The sequence below is a fragment of the Pteropus alecto genome, unplaced genomic scaffold (genome assembly GCF_000325575.1).
Source record: "Pteropus alecto unplaced genomic scaffold, ASM32557v1 scaffold63, whole genome shotgun sequence".
NCBI classification, from domain to species: domain Eukaryota; kingdom Metazoa; phylum Chordata; class Mammalia; order Chiroptera; family Pteropodidae; genus Pteropus; species Pteropus alecto.
This window is the reverse complement of record NW_006434897.1, coordinates 5,816,592-5,836,830: the sequence shown is the minus strand read 5'-3', so window position 1 is coordinate 5,836,830 and position 20,239 is coordinate 5,816,592. Positions and strand designations below refer to the sequence as shown.

At 34.9% G+C, this 20,239-nt stretch overlaps 1 protein-coding gene across 11 annotated transcripts in view; it reads right to left on the bottom strand.

Annotated features, from left to right (window-relative positions):
- Positions 1-20,239, bottom strand: part of BMPR1B (bone morphogenetic protein receptor type 1B) — a 247,075-nt gene that overhangs the window by 164,496 nt on the left and 62,340 nt on the right. For 3 of the 11 annotated variants that reach the window (XM_025046011.1, XM_015588490.2, XM_015588494.2), the window contains exon 2: positions 8,277-8,426. The exons of 7 other annotated variants lie outside the window; for them this stretch is intronic. The gene's annotated coding sequence lies outside the window, so the exon portion shown is untranslated. Of the gene's footprint in view, positions 1-8,276; positions 8,427-11,896; positions 11,952-20,239 lie in introns of all 11 variants that reach the window. One more of the 11 variants, XM_025046013.1, reaches the window with a different exon arrangement.

Sequence of the window (20,239 nt, the reverse complement as noted above, 5' to 3'; positions counted from 1 at the left end):
TGCAATTAAATCAACAAACTTACTGGCAATTTCACTAGGCTGTTTGCTTGAGTTCATCTTATAACACAAGAGAAATTTACCTGAGGGTGAACTGTCGAGGCAAAAATATGACTATGATGTGCAATAATGTTGTGATTTATTATAACCACACTTTGAATGTATCTTAAAAGATCACTCAAACTATAGTAATAATTCACAAAGTAACACTGCTTTCAATTTTATGATGACTAAAATTTCATTGTCAGTAGCCCAAGTTGACTGCTAAAAATTGGTGTGCTTTCCTAGGTACAATAACTGCGATGAACTGTGAGGATTCATTCTGGTATTTTCCATTCATTTTATGTCACCCTTGATCTTGTTAAGAGGACTAAACGAAAGCTGGTCCTTGATAGCCCTGTGAAGATACAGTCATATTTCACACAGGTACGATTTTTTGGTTCTTCGCTTTCACAAGCTGCTGCAATGCCTGGTTCACCCGCAGAAACTTTAGCTGGATAGCACTGTTGCTGAAAGCAGAGGGGAAACTGAAGCAATTAAGACGCAGTGAGCAGAGTCCAGCCTATGCAGCCTAAACATCCAAAACAGTCAAAAATTTTCCAAAGCACATGTGGCTCATTTATGTAGTGACAAGATGAACTAAGCTGGCGTGGCCAAGAAGGAAAGAGATGCGGGCAGCTGCACATTCATCACCTTTAATGGAGTTTTCACTGCTCATATTCATGAAGTTCAAATAAATGATGCTTGATATTTTAAAAGGTTAGTTTTAAAAAGCATTGGGACAATCTGTCAGTACTTATGCAGAGCTAGATTTTAGGAAGAGATGTAATTTCTCTTCATTTTTAGGGAACATTTTTTCCTCTTTTCTTACAAAAACACAAGGTTTCAATAGCTAGCCAGTTAAAACTATTACCATTCATAAATTCTGCATGTCTGAGAACCTGATATAACTTAAAACATGTACCACCTACAGTCATAATTTTGGCTTAACCAAGAGAAAAACATCAAATTTAAATTCCCATTAAATGCTATAACTAGAAATCCACTGAATGTATAAATAGTAAAATTTGACAGTGAAAGCAAGAATAGTCAATTTTTATTTTTTTTGTTTTTTGTTTCGTTTTATTTTTACAAAAAAAAAAGGCTCTATCTACCTCTCTATTGACATCTATCTTTATTCTATAACTTTGGACTTAAAGATTGAATACAATCTTTATTGTAAAGATTGGATACAAAGAAGTGTAGAAGATTTTATTTTCCAAAGATGGCCACAACAGTATTTCCCATCCTAATTGCTCTCCTTATATCCCATTGAGAAGTGGGGTCTAAATTCTTTCTCCTTGAATCTGGATGAGCTTACAACTATGGTGAAGTGATACCATGTGCTTCAAGGCCAGGTGATAAAATATAACTCGATTCCCACTGCATTCATCAGAATCTATGTTGTTGAAGCCCTTGGCTGCCACTTTAGCATTCTGACTATGTAGAGGACATGATACAGTAAGAAAGACCAAACTAGCAAATGTGGAAAACTCAGAGGCCTTGAGACTAGATGAGTAGAGATATGTCTGGACAGCCTTTAAGTGCTTCAGCACCTGCCATTCCAGTTCTAAACACTACCTGACTGCAAAGACATGAAACACCCTGAGCCAAAACCACCCAGTTAAGTTCTGCACAAAATCTTGACCCATAGAAACCATGAGAGGTGATAACTTTGTTTTGGCTGTTTGAAGCCACTACATTTTACAGTTGTTTAAAAAGTAATGGATAACTGGAACATACTTTGATACCAGAATGAAGTGGTATAATAAAACAAGTAAACTCAAGACATATGGTATTAGCCTTTGAACCAACAGCAGAGGGAAACCTCAAGGAGATTATTAGCAGAAGCCTGATGGGCCTCAAAGAGTTTGACTCTGAGGGCTCCAGAGAAATGGGGGTTAGTTTTTTTTTTTTTTTTGGAAAGGTACAAAAAGGAGACTCTTGTTATGTAGTGGCACAGCGTTAAGCAATACAATTTCCCATAGTGATGTGGAAAATAGAAAACGTACCTAATGATGCCGAGGCTCAGGCTAAGGGAGTTTCTGAGCAGAACACTGAGAGAGACACCTGCCTTCCTTCTGCTACTTATAATAAGATGTGGGTAGAGATAGATAAGTTAAAAAAGAAAGTTTTGTTTTCAGCAAAATTTGGAGGAACTGTTAAAAACAGACAGAACTTGCTGGATTTGAAAATAAAACTATTTTTCATTCCCTATCATTTCGGAGAGCAAAAGAGTCTCAAAATAAAAACGAGCCTCAGGGAAAAGATAAAATGCCAGGTGTAGTCTGATAGACCTAATCTACAAATGAAGGTACAAACTTTTCTAAGGCTCTTAAGGGCACACGTAGCCAACTTTCTCTTCTAAATGACTGAACTACGAAAAATCTTAAGGATGTTTTCCCACTGCAGCCTCACAGGGAATGTCTGCTAAAGGAATGATTATCTTAAATGTTTTCTGGGTGGGGCTTTTGCTAATAGAGTAGATTATAAATAAATACATTAAAATCCCAATTTTTTTTTAAGAATTATACTAGTTAGAACTAAAAGGAAACAAAGGCAATACAAAGTAAAAATCGGCCTTTGAAATCCCAAACTTCTATGCATAGGAAGAAGGTTGAGAAAATTTGTCAGCTATACTTTTTTGGAAAAAGAATGCTGATTCAGCGAATGGAAATGAGAACACTGCAGGAGAAACCAAGAGTCACAGAGAACAATAGATTGAGCCCTAATTAAGCAAATAGCAGTAGGAACATCTGGGTTTTAGATTTGCTATGAAGTATAACAGCCTCTTGTATAGGAGGGACTACAGAATTTTCCTATGCTTGTCACACCACTGAATGTTGGGTGTGTAAAGGCCAAGTAATGCATCTCTTCACAGCTTTTCAGAAGAACTTCTAGTTCAAGTGTTTTCAACATTCAAGCATCTGTACCCAAGGAGCCTCACTTGTACCTGGACTTGATTTAGAAGACAAGATCTCGGATTTCAAGCTAATGTGGTGATGGAATGAGACTGAGGGGCTTTAAGGGCAAGAACAAGCATATTTTACATGTAGTAGGGCTATAAATGATTGTGATCAGAGGATGGACAGTGGTAGATTGTATTTCCCAAAGATAACCACTATAAAATCTCCCATATCACCATGTTCTTCTTATAATGTAACTCCAACACTCCCACCATCAACCATTGGAGTTGACAGTCCTTCACCTTGAATTTCTGACTACCGTATAAGTGAAACTATCAAGTTTATAGATCATAAAAGGGCAATATATCTCTCACCTCTTGAAGCATTCAGCTACCATGTTAGTAGAGGGACTGCCTTGAGGCAGCCGTACTGTGAGGAAGCCCAAATTAGCCCATGCGGACAACCAGATGGACAGGCCCTGATATCACACGAAAAGAGAGAGATGCCTGATTAGCCTCCAGGTGCTTCAGCTGTTCACTGTCACAACTCCAGTCACTGTCTGACTGCAAATACATGAGAGACCCTGAACTAAAAGCAAACAGCCAAACCCCCTACTCAAATTCCTGACCCACAAAAACTTGAGAGATAACATACTATGGTTTGGAATTATTTATTAAACTGTTAGAGACATTGGAAATAAAAAGCACAAATTATTACATCTCATTTTGGCTACATATGAGAAATGTCAAAAAAATTACTAAACATAGGAATTGATATTTTGATCAAATTTTATAAATAAAAACAGCATTTTTTAAAGACATTGTTTTTTAAATCTTCAGATGAAATCATTAAAAAAAAAAAGTAGTTAGATATTATAACTTCAAGGTATTAAAGAAAGGCAAATTAAAAGATACTCAAATTCAGTCCCCAAACTACCCAACTCTCCAAACAAGGACCTGAATCTCTGAGAACCCTTGAGGATATTTCTTGGACAGAGGTAGCTGTTCTGCACTTTTTCATAACCAAGCAATATTCTAGGTCCTATTTGTAATGCAGGCCAGGGACACATACCATGCCCACTCACCTGGCCGACTGCCAAAGCCCACATCCTGAAGAGACCTCAGAGTCTGCAGTAGCCTCAACACTTTTTATGACATCTTAAATAACAACCTGGAAGCTTCCTCCTTGTGCAGTCTGCTAGCTCTTCAGAGTTAATGAAGTGGTCTGGCTCTTTTTTTTTTTTTTTTTTTTTGATGCTATATGGGATCAGTATGAATCAGAGCACAACTGAGAAAACATAATGTACCAAACTCTAAAATTTTTGTTCCAAACCCTTTATTGTTCATTTACCTTAGCTGCTCTGTCACTAGAAATAATATGGGGAAGTAAGCGTAGATAATGAAGACAATTATCTGCAATTATAAATTAACGAGTGCTCACTAAGGGCTCAGTATGTTGTTCCCTGCCTGTGTTAGAAGATTTGGGGACATACAAAAGTATAAACCATGAATCCTATTCTGAAGCAAGTTTTAAGGCAGAAGGAGAGACTCATCTAATTAGCAAAAATGTATATAATTAAATAACCAAATACTAAACTGTGGTATAATATTAAATATTAAAGCCTTGCTCAGGCTTCACAGAAGATGTGCAATGTAAAAATTAAGGGATACAGCAAGGATGTCATGGTAGGAACGTAAATGGAATAGGTCTACCTGATTGTATCAGTGATTTAGGGACAACATTGGAAAAGAGATGACCAGAAAATGGGGAGCTCTGAAAGTTACTCCAAGAAAGCCTAGAGAGCTAGGAAAGACTGCTAAAAAATAAAAAATAAAAAAAAGATTCAATAGGGAAAAAGAGATATTTGAAATAATTCTTCTATAGAAATTGCATGTTAAATTTTTTAATCAATAAAATGAAGCATAAATACTAGGCTATGAATATCTTTTTAGAAATATTTAAAGCCTTAATATAATACAGAACACATATAAATTGGCAAGAAAAATACTAAAATAGGCAAAATCATAGAGAAATAACTCACAGATGAGAACCATAAACATGTAAATAATTTAATTTCACTGATGACAAAACAAATAAAAATTAAAACAACAATGAGACTTTCCAGCTAAATGAATCAGTAAGTTTTGATAATATTCAATATTGGCAAGGGTATGAAAGAAAAAAGCACATGTCCACATTGATGATTTAAGTATAAATTAATAAAAAACGTTCTAGAAAGCAATTTAGATGTATTACTAAAGTCTTTAAAATGTCAATATGCTACTTTTTTTGGTTAGTAATTCAATTTTTAGAAATTTTTCAAAAGCAAAAGTCATAAATTCAAAGACTATATTTTGAATTCAGTAAATGAATTCCAAATAATCATTGAAGAGTAATGATTATCAATTATTATTATGAAACTAATATTTAGCAGCTACTATGAATTGGGTTCTACAAAAATGCTCTTGTATGTTATCTGTGGTAATGTGAGGTGATAAAACTAGGTGCACACATACATGTATATTCATAATAAGTATACTGCATAACAAAACTTGAATTTTGTTGATTTAACCAATTTGAAATATTCTGTTACACTAAATATAAAAAAGCAATAAATCTAGCAATAAATAAGTAATAAGAGAAAAACAGTAATTAAATTTAATCTTTGTGGTGCCAGGCTCACCATGATCAGGAAATGAAATATATATGAAGTTGTTGCTTGTAGTTGAGACATTTCTGAATTAAATTAGAATCAGACATGCTTATTCATCATGTTTTAATTCTGCAGTTAATTGACACAGGTGACAGAGGTGAGGGCTAAATTGTTTTTCCTAAAAGTAACAAGTAGAATAATAAACTACCTTAGTATGATTTAGTTTTCAGTTTTGAGTTCAAACACCAATGGGATCACTTTATTCCAATCAATAGATGCTCAATTTTTTTTTTCACTTCAATCAAGCTTACCCTTTCTAAAACACTTCCATTCTAGAGGGAAAACAGTTATTTTTATCAATCATATTCTATTGTCCAGTTCTCTGGAGAGGTTGAAGCCTGGAGAGGTTGGGGTGACTTTCTGCAAAGTCAATCAGTGAATCAGTGGTATCAAATAGTTTCTCTGAAACCGAACAACTCTGTGATAGTGTCTCCAATAGCTCTTACAAGTTCATTGCTTCCCTACCTGGGAATATATTCTAGATTCTCACAAACACTTGTTTAACATATGATTCTAATATGCCATAAGAAATTGAATAGGCCTCCAGAGGGCACCTCTGGTTTATTTCAGAGATGAAAACTACACCTCATAGAGCAGGTCACACATTAGGAAACGTCTAGGTAGGTGTTCAAATCTGTCTACACTCTCGGCATCAGGGCCCCTTAATCCAGAAGCCTTTAGAAAACAAACATGTTCAGTGACCTGCTTTCTTGAGTTCTAAAACTCTGGATCTCTGCAGTTGAGCTGGTTTCATTTGTCAAATTGCCAAGTGATAGGTTTCCATTGCGTGCAGTGTCAGAAGGAATACCTACTTGGGTGATCAAGCACTCCCTCTAGTTCAATTTAGTAATTGCAAACCCTCCTCCAAAATATCATTTCGTTAGAGTAATTAAGGTATATGAAATAAATGAAAGAAGACTATCAAGTATTTTTGTGACAGTTTCTCAGTAGCTTTATCATTCACATGGGAAGAAATTATTCTAGATATTAAACTTTAATGATTCTTAAAAACTATCCAAAACTTTAAAATGTAACAAAAGTATTTCATCAAATATAAAGTATCATTATTTATATGAGGAGCCAATCACCATTTTATGTAGCACTGGGGGGAAAAAAATGCTATGATTGTCATATGATGACATTAAAATATAGCCTAAATTCAGCAATTGTAAAATGTGTTAAGACAGTGTGTCTTAGGATCAACTAATAAGGCATGGTTGAACTTACAAAGTAAAAAAAAATAATTAAAGAGCTATAAAAAAAATAATGTATAACAAAAACACAATCCTAGCCTGCAAGTAAATAAAAAGTTAATCTATAATTATAAATCTTAAGTGTAGTAAATATTGAAACATTAAAAAGTATAGTAAATTTAAAAACTCATGAAAGTACCACACTCTTTTTGTATATAAGGAACCACAAAGCAATCAGAACACAATGATCATTATTAACTCCTAAGCAGACTTCTAAACTTAAAGACATGATTATTTGACAAAGTCAGAATTTCAATCTACAAATATTTATTGAACATATACTGTATGCCAGGCACTGTTATAAGAACTAAAGATATAGAAGGGAACAAAGCAGACAAAATTTTCTGCCCAAATAGAGCTTACATTCTTGTGGGAAAGACAAACAATAAATTTTAAAAGTGAAATATGTTATATGTTAGTAATAAATGCTAAGGAGAAAACTAAAGCAGAAAAAGAAGTTTTCTGCTCCACTGATTCTGTTATTCCAGCAATGACAGGCTCCAAATCCTAAAATGCACATAGGATGTTTTAAAAATAATCAGGATTTTGTCAAGATAAACTAGGCTTCATGATGGGCTATGAGTTTTCTGAAAATATTAACCAATGTTTAAATCAAGGCCTTCAGCTTTTGAACAAAATGAACAGCCTAGTCTACTAGCTTGGCTATCTCAGCCTTCTAAACAAGCATGTCTCAATGTCAGAATGTTGTCACAGGGACTGCAGCCAATAAGGGAGACCTGGAATGTACAGATGAGCTATGATTGCCCAGGAAAACTGCTGGAAAATCGACATAGCATGTGAAAGGTGAAGTTGGGGAAAACATATAGGACATCGGGGAAATCTGGCAACAAAAACTGGGGTAGAAAGTGAAGGTAGATACCAAGAAACAGAGCAAAGACCTAATTATCTGGGAACACAGAACAGGGGACCAAGAACATAATGGTGCCAAAAGTAAAACACATTTATCAAGAAAGATTTTAAATTCTCATCGAACCAGCACAGGATGGGTCCTAGAGCTGTCGCAAAAATCAGAGGCCCAGAGGCTGTATTCCGGCCACCTGCCCAACGCCATTGAGCTGCCTTCAAGTTTCAGCATCAGGATCAAAGCTAAAACTAATTGAGGGAGTATAAAGTGACTTTGAGGCTGCCGCTTCTCAAATATTCCCCCATGCTCACATTTCAGTGGCTAAAAAGGCAATGCAAATCTCACTGACATTCTCCTATCTGATAAAAGTAGGATATCTAATTTTTAGATAAACATATTTTGCCCAGAACTCAATACAGCATTTTCATTTTTTGCGCTTTAAAGAGCAGCTCATAAAAAAATAACTTTCTAAAACTTACACCCCCTTTTTTTTAATTACTCACCATATGCCAGAGCTTAGCCTTATAATGTTCCTCCCAGTAGAGGCTCAGTGAGATCTTGTCATGAGGAGTAAGGTACAAAGATGTTGGGCAGAATGGAGCCTCTGTTTCTAGCAAGCTGTAATTACTTTGTCTCTAGCTTCCTCTTCCTTTCTGAGTAAATAAAGTATAATAAAACCACATACATATTATTAAGTAATGACATCTAGAGATGCCAGGAAAGTCCAAAGATGACAAAAAGGAAAAGATACAATATCCCCTTGAATGTAAAATTACAAATATAGTTTATACACATACAACTAATGGGAAAATTAATCAAACTACTAAAATGTTATTATCACTATTATTGTGGAGATATCCTTCAAGTGAAATAAAGAATATGGTCATTCTTCCGTTACGTATGGTGTCTCACGTTCTCTTAATACATTTCTGGGTATAATTTATTTTGAACTCTTACAGTGCTACAATCAGAATCTTGAATGGTCTTACCATTTTATTAAATAGTTAAAGGAAAATCAATCTCTCTCATATGGACAAAAACACTTGCAAATGAAAGTTATCTGTCCTTTAATAGAAGTTAATAAGAAAATAAAATGTGATTTTAGAAAATCACAATAAATGTGGTTGATATACATAATCTCTAACAGTAAATTGCATTTATAAGAGCCCTTACAATCTGAATGGCTCTAGTTCCAGGCAGCCTTTTCAATTCAAAGATCATTAATCATTACAACCAAGAAAGATGTTAAAAGCCTACTTAACAGAATTAAAGAGTACAGAAAAGGTCTAAGAAGGCTTGGTCTTGGTCAAAAATATAAAACTATCCCTTAATTCTATGGTTTTAGTTTTCTGTAAACTTATAGAGCTTGAATATAACACAACTTTGAGATCTTTTGTCATGGATTTCTATCTCCTTGCTGCATGTCTGTAATATATAAAAAATATCTGATCCACTTGGTTTTTCTGCCTCCTCTTTTCACCTTCCAAGATAAAATGTTTCACTACAGACTAACGGTTCTTCAAGAGCCCTCATTCTCTTCATGGAACTTTCAGATCTGCTCCTTAACTTCCCCACACCATCTCTTAGGATACAGCTGGTTGTGTTCATTAAAATTTTCCAGTATAAACCTACTGTATAAAATACTTTTCAATGACTGCATATAATCTGAATTTAGTCATCAAACTTTTGGTTTTCAGCTCCTATGTGTACTTTAAAGCTAATAAAATGCAAAAATTTCTCAGGCATGACAATTAAATCATAAACACTTTGAGAACATTTATGTCATGTATATGCAGCCAAGGGAAGGTTTTGAAATTACCCAGTTACTCGGAGATTTTCAATATAGCTCAATATAAAGAGTTCATGACTTAAAGAATATCCACTGTATAATGGATTACTCATTTAAAAAAACATTGGGACCAATTCAAAAGTTTGCATTTTTTCTTTACGGTATATTCTTTACCCTTTAAATAAGCAGACATATATGTCTATTTTTCTTATAGCAAAAATTTTACACTACATTTGTTCATGGGTACTTAAGTGTTCTATTTTCTTCTACTGTAATTATTCCTGGTGCTATTTTTGTTTCTATGCTTATATTTTTATTCTTTTGATAATTTCCCTGAGAAAGGTATTTAAATCTATAGATTTAAACATCATTTAAAATCTAAATATTTATAAGTTGGTTATATGAGTAGAATTCTCGCTTTTACTTAGGTAGGTTTAAAGCTAATTTTAGCCTCATCATGCATTATTGTGCAATGTATTCCCAGAACAAGAAAAATTACCAGGGTTGTAAATCAGAAACAACACAGGACTAGTTATCCAACAAGATTGCATTACTGACACTTAACATGTGGTGAGAAAGATATTGCAACATGGCATATATCAACTTTCATCTCATTTCAAAAGTCAATATTTAAACTAAGGGAGTCCAAAGCCAACACTTTGTGTTAAGAGATTCAAAAATTCTTTTTCTACAACTGTGTGGTCGCTTGTCCATCCTAAGTGCTTTGCTGGCTAATGCTTTCCCTATGTGCCAATGAACTTGCTTTCCAATGTTTCTTTGTCCTTTCCAATTCCACAAATGTTCCATTGTTGGATCACAGGGTTGTTACTTTACATACTGTTAAGAGTTGTTGAGTGCCTAAAGATGTGTTTATCATATCAATACTCCTGTGCATAAATGTAAATGTGAGAACACACACACACACACACACACACACACACACACACACACACACACAATTTACTCTTTCAGTCTAAATCACAGTATATTTTCTTTGAAATATATTCACCAGGAAGACTACTTCTTCAGTGTACCACCAAGTAAATTCAGAAGAAAAAACCCAGTCCCACAAAATTTGAAACACTTTAATCAAAATTACTAATTCCCCATATTTTCTCCAATCTCTTTTAGTGTTTTTAAACTTGGAGAAAATAAGCCTGAAGGAGGAAAAGAAAAAAAAGCTTATAACTTCAGTTTGAAATATCTTACATAATCCAGGCCAGAAAATAAATGGATTTTCAGAACACTCTCAAATACCTAGATTTTTTTTTTTTTTTGACGGGGTGGTGGGGATGGGGAGGGTGGTCATAGAGCTCACCTCAGATTTTTCCATGATAAGAAATACCACAAACAGTTAACCTTAGTGGAATGCCTACTACGTGACAAGCTTTTAGTCCTAGCTCAACTAATCCTCACAGCAGGCCTGAGAAAAGGGGCGCTACTTCTTTTAAAAATAAAGAATCTAAAGTCAGAGAGGTTTTAATTTGACTAAAGGCACACAGAGCTCTGATTCAAATCCAATCTGACTGCAAAAGCAGGTCTCTCTTCAGCTCTTCTCTTTTATCTAATAAAAAAAATGGACAGAGAAGGGTTTAATGGATTGTCCCCCACATAAAAGCAAATACTATCTCATTTGAATTGTAGTCTCACCAAAAAACATCCAAGGCACATTTTCTTCTATTTCTTTGCGCAATTAAACAGGTATTTAATTTTCAAATGATTAATCAACAATAGTAAATGATAGGAGGTACACAGAAATATGAGGTAATTAAGCAGATAAAGCTAATCAAGGTGATTGATCAATAAAAAACACTAAACAATGTGCTTCTAAAATGTATATAATAACTTCAGAAGGTAAGTAACATACATACGGAAAGAATGCACCTTAATATTCTGAAATAATATTGGGTTGTTTAAGGTAAGCAAAATGGGTATCTGGCCAATGTACTTGCTAAAACATACTTGTGGACTCTGTACTGGGAAAATTCTGTATCTTAGGTTCTAGTTTATATGCTATGGACAATAAGTGTGATCAATGCAACAATCAAAGGAGTAGCTGGAGAAGACTTCTTAGATGAGTTGGAAGTGGGCATGGTTTTTGAGAAATTTAGCATTAGCGTAAGGCAGAAGCAAGGGTACTCTAATAAGAGATTATATCTAAATGAGAACCAAAGGCTAGGATAAACCTGAAACTGTTAAATATAATTACATAGCTGGAAAGAAATAGCAGGAACATCAGGATGAAACTCTCATTTAAAAGGTAAAAAAAACAGTGGTTAAATGATCTGCCTAGTCACACAGCTACAGCCAAGCTCCATGAAAAACACTGCTTACCTGTTTTTACAGCCAATGCAACTTCTGCTAACAGTGGTTTCCATCCATTATCTACCTGTGAGGTGAGGCAAGGGATTCTGTGAAGTTAGCTCAGGAGCCCAGTGGGGAGCCAGAGGAGGGGCATTCAAACATCACCGTTCTGCTTTTAACCTTTCTATATATTGGACTTCTGATAAGATTTTTTTTGAAGAAGAAGAGTGTCTTTGTGTTAAAAAAGCAATCTTCACGGTTTCATTAGTGATTAACATTGTTGAGTTCTGTGCTACATGACACAGAGACACATAATTACAGGAAAAATAAAGCCTTTGCCCTCAACTAATTAATTTGCTCATTCAACAATCAAGTATTGAGTGTATGTTGTGTGCCAGGTACTTAGCTATACACTGGGAAATTTAATGGTGAACAAAAAGCTGCGGCAGGTCTGGCCTGGGGTCAAGTGGTGGTAAACCAGAAGGATTTAATCAAATAATACCACAAATACAAATACACAACTATATCTGGCATGAGGGAAAGTTGCAAGATACAATTTAAGTTAAGTAGTCACTGACTCAGTAGAGGTCAAGTGACTTTGTGAACCAACAACTATGACAAATATAAGTGCTCTATAATAAGTATGCACAAGGCTCTATAGTAACACAGACTAAGCAGTGATAAATTCAGCCAGAGGGGGAAGGACACCTGACAATGAAGGTGACATTAGTGCTTCATCTAGGAAGGGTTAATAAGAACACATTCTCGTAGGAAATGGGGGTAAAGAAGGATACCTCAGAGTTACTGAATATGCAGAAGGAACAGAAATTGGGTAAAATTTCAAAAAATACCAAGCCGTCCTCAAGGACAGAGTAAAAGTTGGTTATCTCAAGAAAAAAAATAGAGTTGCAAAAATATGCAAGGGCCATATTAAACAAGGCCTTGTATATTATGCTATTGAAATTTCACCTGCATAGCCTGCCATACAAGTGATGTGTGGTTACTGAAGATGTAATCAGGAGTATGACACAATCAGAACTGCAGTCCAGACGACTCACCCAGAAAGCAGTGTGGGAGACAGACCAGAATTGGAAATGACTAGTGGCAAAGACCAGTCAGAAGCTACTACTATTTTACAGCAAAAGATAACTAGAACTGTGTATTTCTTAGGCTTCCTAGCACGTTTTGGCATTTAAAAAGTATGTTAAATGAATTAATTAATAAATGAATAGGAAATGATGTTGGCATGCTAGAGTAGTTCAAGAATATAAAGAATCATAAAAGACAAGCAAAAATATTATGACTTGATGCTATAGAAAATAGGAAGTCACTGAACATTTTTGATCAGAGGAATGATGTAATGTGAACTATGTTTAAGAAAGCTTACCATGTTATAGTATATATGATAAAAAGAATAAATGATAAAAGTAGAAATGATTTAAGGAAATTTACAACAAGACATCCAAAGTAGTTCAGATATGAGGTGAAAATGTTTGGCCTGGTAAGGGACCCATATGAATACAGAAAAAAGAAAGATAAAAGAGACATTTCCAAAGAAAAACATGAGGTTAATCAATAGACTAGATCCGTGATTGGTCGATTTTGTCTATAAAGGGTCAGAACATAAAAGTTTTTGGCTTTGTGACCACGTAGTCTTGAAGCAGCTACTCAATTCTGAAACTGTAGCAAAAGAGCAGCCACTGCCTGCCATAGATAATACAGAAGCAAAAGGGTGGGACTGTATTCCAAAAAAACTTTATGTACATAACAGGCAGGGGGCTGGATGTGGCCTGCAGACCATAGTTTACTGATTCTAGGACTAAATATAGCTGGGAGGATGTATCAGTCATGAATATGTTTAGCCACGAGTGAAAGAAAACAAAAAATAACAGTGGTTCAAATAAGACAGAAGTTTATTTCCTTCTCAAAAACAAAATCCCTAGGTAACAGGTTTTGTATGACAACTCCACAATTCTAAAAGACCCAGGCTCCTTCTATACCAATTTTCACCATCCTCAAAAGGTGACTGCTACCTCTTGATTCAAGATAGCTGCTTGGGTTCCAGCTGTGAGATTAGCATTCGAGCAAGCAAAAAAGAAAAAGGGGTAAAAAAGGGCAGGCCCCTTTACTTTAAGGACAATTCTTTAATTCACAAAACCTTTCTATTTGACTAGCTGTCTACTGTCGTATAAACGCCAAAAAAAGATCGCACTTGTTTCAAAGTGAATGGCTAAGTATTTTGAGTCTTTATCATTCATTCTCCCTAAACCAGAAAATATTTTTTGTTCATCCTTGTTTGTTGGCCTGTATAAAATTTCTTATTGGCTGAAACTTACTCAATAAACTGTTTTCCTTCTGTCTGAAGTAATAAAACTATACAACACTATAAACATTTTCCATGTTTAACTCCAAGATATTTAGTTTTCTGGCTAGAAACAGTAGAGCTTTTGTTTTTAAAATTAAAGCAGGCCCTTATACCTAATTTGCCTCAGAATGCCAAATAGTTTACTCTTATTATGTTCTAACATCACTATCACCTATTTCAAAAACACGTGGATATATAAGAAACTGACCCACTTGCTCTGGTTGTCCCTGAAAATGATTCATGGACATAAAGTGTAAGAAAAATAATGTTCAAAGATAAAGATCTCTAGCATACCTGAGATTTGTGATGTGAAATTAAGTTTAAAGTAAGCAAGAATCATAATACTACAGTCATAACGAAGAGATATTTCACTTAGAACAGGTAACATAGATACAATATTTCCTTTTATTAAGATATAATTTGACTTTCCTTTAAAGATAATTTATGAAATTGCAATCATAAAGCAAAAAGATTCCCTAAGTTTCCGCCTTTCATATCAGCAAAAAGAGATAAAATTTAAGCACTGCAAACCAGACATTTCTAACAAGTTAAGAGGGGATTGGTCCTTAGAATTATGCAATAATTTAATATGTGTTAACACAAACTCTCAATTTAAACAATAATTCAAGAGCTACTTAGCTTTTACTTTGATAATGAAAACATGTAGACAATTCAATTAACCTTTAAATCTTTGAAAACTAATTTTTAAATTATCTCTCACATTGACCTTTTTATTTTTTGCTTCTAAAGGGATTTAAAAAATAATAAATAATGAACAAAACTTTCCAAGTTGTAACTAAAGTTATACTCTTTACTCTAGATTTTATTTCAGATATATCTCAACTCACATAATATTTTTATTACCTGACATTTTAATCAAAGATCAAAAACTTCACTAGCCAAAGCATTTCCAAAGTTCTGTGAAGTAAATTAACTTTATGAAATGGAATTCAAGTACATATTTTGTAATGAAATTTTATATTACATTTCAAGAAAGAATGCTGTCCTTATAAAGATAGCCAATGTGGCTCAGACAGTAATAATGGTAAAAATATTTAAAAGAAATGTGAGAAGTAAGAAATATTTTAATACTCCAAAGCAACATTCAACTTTCAAGAGTTTCTGTAAAATGCTTACTGACTCTCAGGGTTGACTCAGGAGGCCAGCCTGACTGGTCTGGAAAGGGTGTTCACACAGAGAGGGAAAAGGGGCAAGCACTCAAACACACTATTTTGGGGTATGCCACGTGTTTTTTGAGACTGCTAACTGTCTAACCGGTATCATGGATTGCTAACAAGATCCTTTCAAATTCTTTAAAAATGTAGTTATTTTAATTACATGAGTAATGGGTGGGTATGTGCTCGCTTTTCATATTAAAAATATACAGAAATCTGTACAGTAAAAAATGTTTAATGCCCTCCTAAAAATTTTTTCACATCACTTTCCAGTTCAATAGTCTTTAGTGTAAGCTAAAAAGGCCAACCTGGCTTTCAAGAGACTCTAAAATCTGGTCTCCCCTTATCTCATAGGCACTTAACCTCTTATGGCTTACAAATGTGAAGCTCTTTTCCTGCCAAATCAGCTTTCTCACATTTTTTCCAACCATACCACATTCATGCCAAACTCCAAATTTTAGACATTTATAACTCCTGACCTTTTCCCTAAACTCGCACGATCATCCTCACCACGCAGTTAAAACCCTAATGTTCCCATGCGACCTGTCCTGAATATACCAGCCTGAGCCAAGTTCTCTTATTTTAACACCAGACACCAGTAGAGAATTCTTATATAAGCAATAAATACTTTTGAATAACAACTAATACTTTGGACCCGCTATTATTAAGGTCTGCATCGTGTTCCTCCCAAATTCATATGTTGAAGCCCTAAGTAACTCAGAATGTGACTGGTTTTGGAGACAGAGCCTTTGAACTAAGTCAAAACAAGGCTCGTAGAGTGGTTTCTAATCCATGACTGCTGTCTTTATAAGTAGAGGATATCAGGACACCAAGAAAGACACACGCACCAAGAATAAATGCACACAGAGGATAACCCTAAGAAAACGCAGCAAGAGAGAGGCCAACTGCAAGCCAAGGAGAGAGGCCTCAAATAAACCTGACCCTGCCAGCACCTTGACCTTGGACCTCCAGCCCCCAGAACTCAATTTTTGTAGTTAAGCCACCTAGTCTGTGGTATGTTGTTATGGCAGCCTAGCAGCATAAGATACCTGTCACATTATATTAATGTCACATTAATATAAAGTATCTTCTTTATATTAATACTTTAATCCTAAACACTGCTCTATGTGGAAAATGAGGTTATTATCTGATAAAACTGAACGAAATGAAATAATTTGCTCAAGGTCTCAAAGTAGACCCTCGTACAAAGGGCCTAGGTCTACTTTCCACTAAAGCTTATGGTATTAAACACCATGTTTTATCGACTATATGTAAATGATCAAAAAATAACACTACTACTAGCACAGCTTTTTCAGTAGAATGTTGATGGATGATGAATTAATGGATTGAAAAATAGAAAGCTTCTTTTTTTTTCTTTTCATATATATATGTTCATATATATGTTATATATGTGTTCATATATATGTTTTATACATATGTATGAACACATATATATATATATGCAAGAACACACATAGCAGTTAGGTTCCACATTCCCTATTTAAAGAGTTGTTTTCAAAAATGCTCAAAGAATGGAATTTGGCACACATGTTTATCTTGGTTCCATTCATATTATGCTTCTTACTCCATCTCAAATGCAAATGATAACTGATAGTAGACAGCATATTTCACTGATGCAAAAATTTGCATTTTTAAAAAAATTTTAATATCCTGTAAAATCGGTAACATTTTACCATCACGATGGCCATGTTTTCAAAATGTGACATCTCTGTACTTGAAACACGTACTTAAAGTTGATGATGTATGTCAATTCACGAATTGAAGTTACATGTTATCTCCTAGATTTAAGAAAAACAATTATCACAAAACCATTTATGAAGCATCTCTGTGAGGAGCTAAAAGAACACAGGAAAGGTAGGCCAGCCAAAGAAAAATGTTTCTCCTCCAAGGTTAACAGTGCAGATATTGGGCAGGGAGCAAAAAGGAGCAAATGAAATAGCAAGCTCGGCAGAGTAAGTACTAGAGCAGATTTCAAACACCCTAAAGTCTTATAAGAAAAAGACAAAAAGGAAGAGCCACAAAGAATTCTTACACACACATTCTCCCCTCTGGCACACTGCGAAATTAAAAAAAAAAACAAAACAAAAAAAACACCCAACAGAGACACCATGGGTGCGGTGTGTCCATCAAGTGGAAGCCAGTCTCACACTTTATAATCACACCTCGTATACCGCCATGGAAGGCAGGCCTCCTAGGTGAGGCATCGAGTTTCACAGTCATGCTCAAACACAGGATTGTTAACACTAATCCACAGCAAGATCTGTGAATGAGAAGAAACAAAGATAGGTAAATAACCACATGAAATATGGCCCCAATTAGACGACTCAGCAACACTTGCCTTATTGACTGCTTATCTGTTATTTTGGCAAATGAATAAACTAATAACAATCATTGAATGCTATGTGCATCAACATAGCAATTTATAATTTAAAGGACTTTAATCATAATCAAGTCTGTTCATCTTTAGCTATCTCTTAAATAATTATTATTTGTTAGAAACTAAACAATTTTCTTTAATGTCATGAAGAATACAGTCTACATCTCAGGAGAAAAAGATAGTTACAAACAAATAAAATTGAAACTCAATTTCTTTGATGAGTGAAAAAAATGATAAATTTCAATTAATTTTTTTCCTTTAAACAACACAATAAAAATCAGTTTGTTTCTTCCAAAAGACTGCCAAGAAAACTAGTGATGAGATTTGCCAATGATCCATGATTTATAGTTTGACAAAAGCACACTAAGTCTATCAAAGTTATTAAAAAGCAAATTCTAATCTGTTACTGGCAATTAACTAGAATTTAAATCTAGAATTCTACCGCCATAAATATTTTTTCAAATTCAATGTTCTGTTCTTTTTTTCAATGGAGATGAGCTATACCAGTTGTTTTAAATCAGACAAATAAGGAAGCACTAAAATCTGATGTGCTGACCTAAATTACAAAAGAAGTTATAAAATTATAAAATAAGCTACCCCACATTCCAAAATATAAAAGCTTTTTCTTTTTGTGTTATTGTTGGTAATTATATTATATTTTTATGGGAAGAGGACTATCATTAAAAAAAGAACTTTTATTTAAAAAGAAAGATTACGAGGCATGGTTAAAAAATATGATGGAACGTAACTTCAAAATGTTGGATCTTGAGAAATTGCAAAGGCTTTCATTTTATTGTGAACTTCTGAAATAAAATAAAACTTATAATTATGATCACAACTAAAAAATCTATTGGCAACATCAAGTTCCTCATTTTTAAAATGGGGGGATAATAGTAGTTCCTGCCTCATTTATTTATTGTAAGAATTAAATGTGTTAATATATATAAAGCACTAAGAAGAATGCCTAGCATAGCATCCCATACTAGCGTTTGATCTTAGGATTAATATTAGTATTAGCTGTTGATATTAATATGAGCACTAATATTATCAGCATAGTACGAAGCCTTAGTCCAACTTTACCTTTTCACATACTACTTACTCCATTTAGGTTGCACCTCACAGGAAGCCTTTTCTCGTTAATCTAGTTCTTACAGACATGGCTCTCTTCTAAACTCCCACTGATGTCTATTAGTCTGACCATATATTCTACAATTTAATTATATTTTCAATTGCTCAGGGATTTACGGGAAACGGTGGAGTGAGAGACGTCCCCAGATCTCTCCCCTTGAAACAACAATAAGTTGAACACCTAAAACTCAATAAAAAACTCCCAAACTGCACACCAGCATGTCTGGGCGTGGGATCTGTGCATAAGAGCTACCACAGGTTAGAACCCCAGGTATTGGGCGGTAGACCGGGAGAAGTAAAGAAGCTGCCTCTTGCAGCCACTGGAGCTCCCTGCAGGAGGAGGGGGAGGGGTGAAGGTGTGGAAACTTCCCTAAACAGCCCTGCCTGGGACTGCTTTGAGCTCTGCGCACTGGGCGGAAGGGCCTAGTCATCAGGACAGAAGACAGAGAAGCAGAAGGAGACCATAGAGAAATAACAGTTAATTTTTACTGGCCCTAGTTGCAAAACTGAGGCTGAACCACAGACCCCAGCTCCCAATGCACAGGGCCCCTCCCCCCATATCCTCTGAGACCGATCACTGTGGAGCCCCAGGGGAATCTGAGCAAACACTGCCAAGACTGTGGCTGACACTGACAGGGAATGAAACTGAGGGTAGCGAGTGTGATTAAATATCTACAAGAAAATTTAAAAAGCATTATTAAGACTTTATATAAAGCTGGGATCCAAGAGGCTTAGACGCCACCTACTGGAAACCAAAAGAAAAGTGCCCTCTTTGCAATAGGCTAAAGAGAGACCTTTATATAATAAACCTTTCTGGAAAAACAGCAGAATACACTTCCATTAATGCCCAGGTGGAGAAATAATCTATTAAACACCATGAACAACCTAGTGACAAGGCATCTCAGAAAGAAAGAGAAAAATCTCCAGAAAATAAGCTTACAGACATAGAAACATGCAACTTAAATGACAGAGACTTCAGGATGATACTTCTGAAAAAACTCAGTGAATTCCGAAATGAGTCATATCAACAATTTCAGGAATTAAAAAACAACTAGATGAGCAGAGCAAGGAGTTTGAAACCATCAAAAAGGACAGAATATATCTTCTGGAGACAAAAAACACACTGCAAGAGTTGAAAAATGGAATAGCAAGCTTGGGAAGTAGAGTCAACCAAATGGAGGAAAGGATCAGTGATATCGAAGACAGAAATCTAGAAATAACTAAGAAAGAAGAAGAGAGAAACTGAAGAATGAAAAATAATGAAAGAGAAATTCAAGAACTAGCTGATACTATCAGGAGAGGAAACA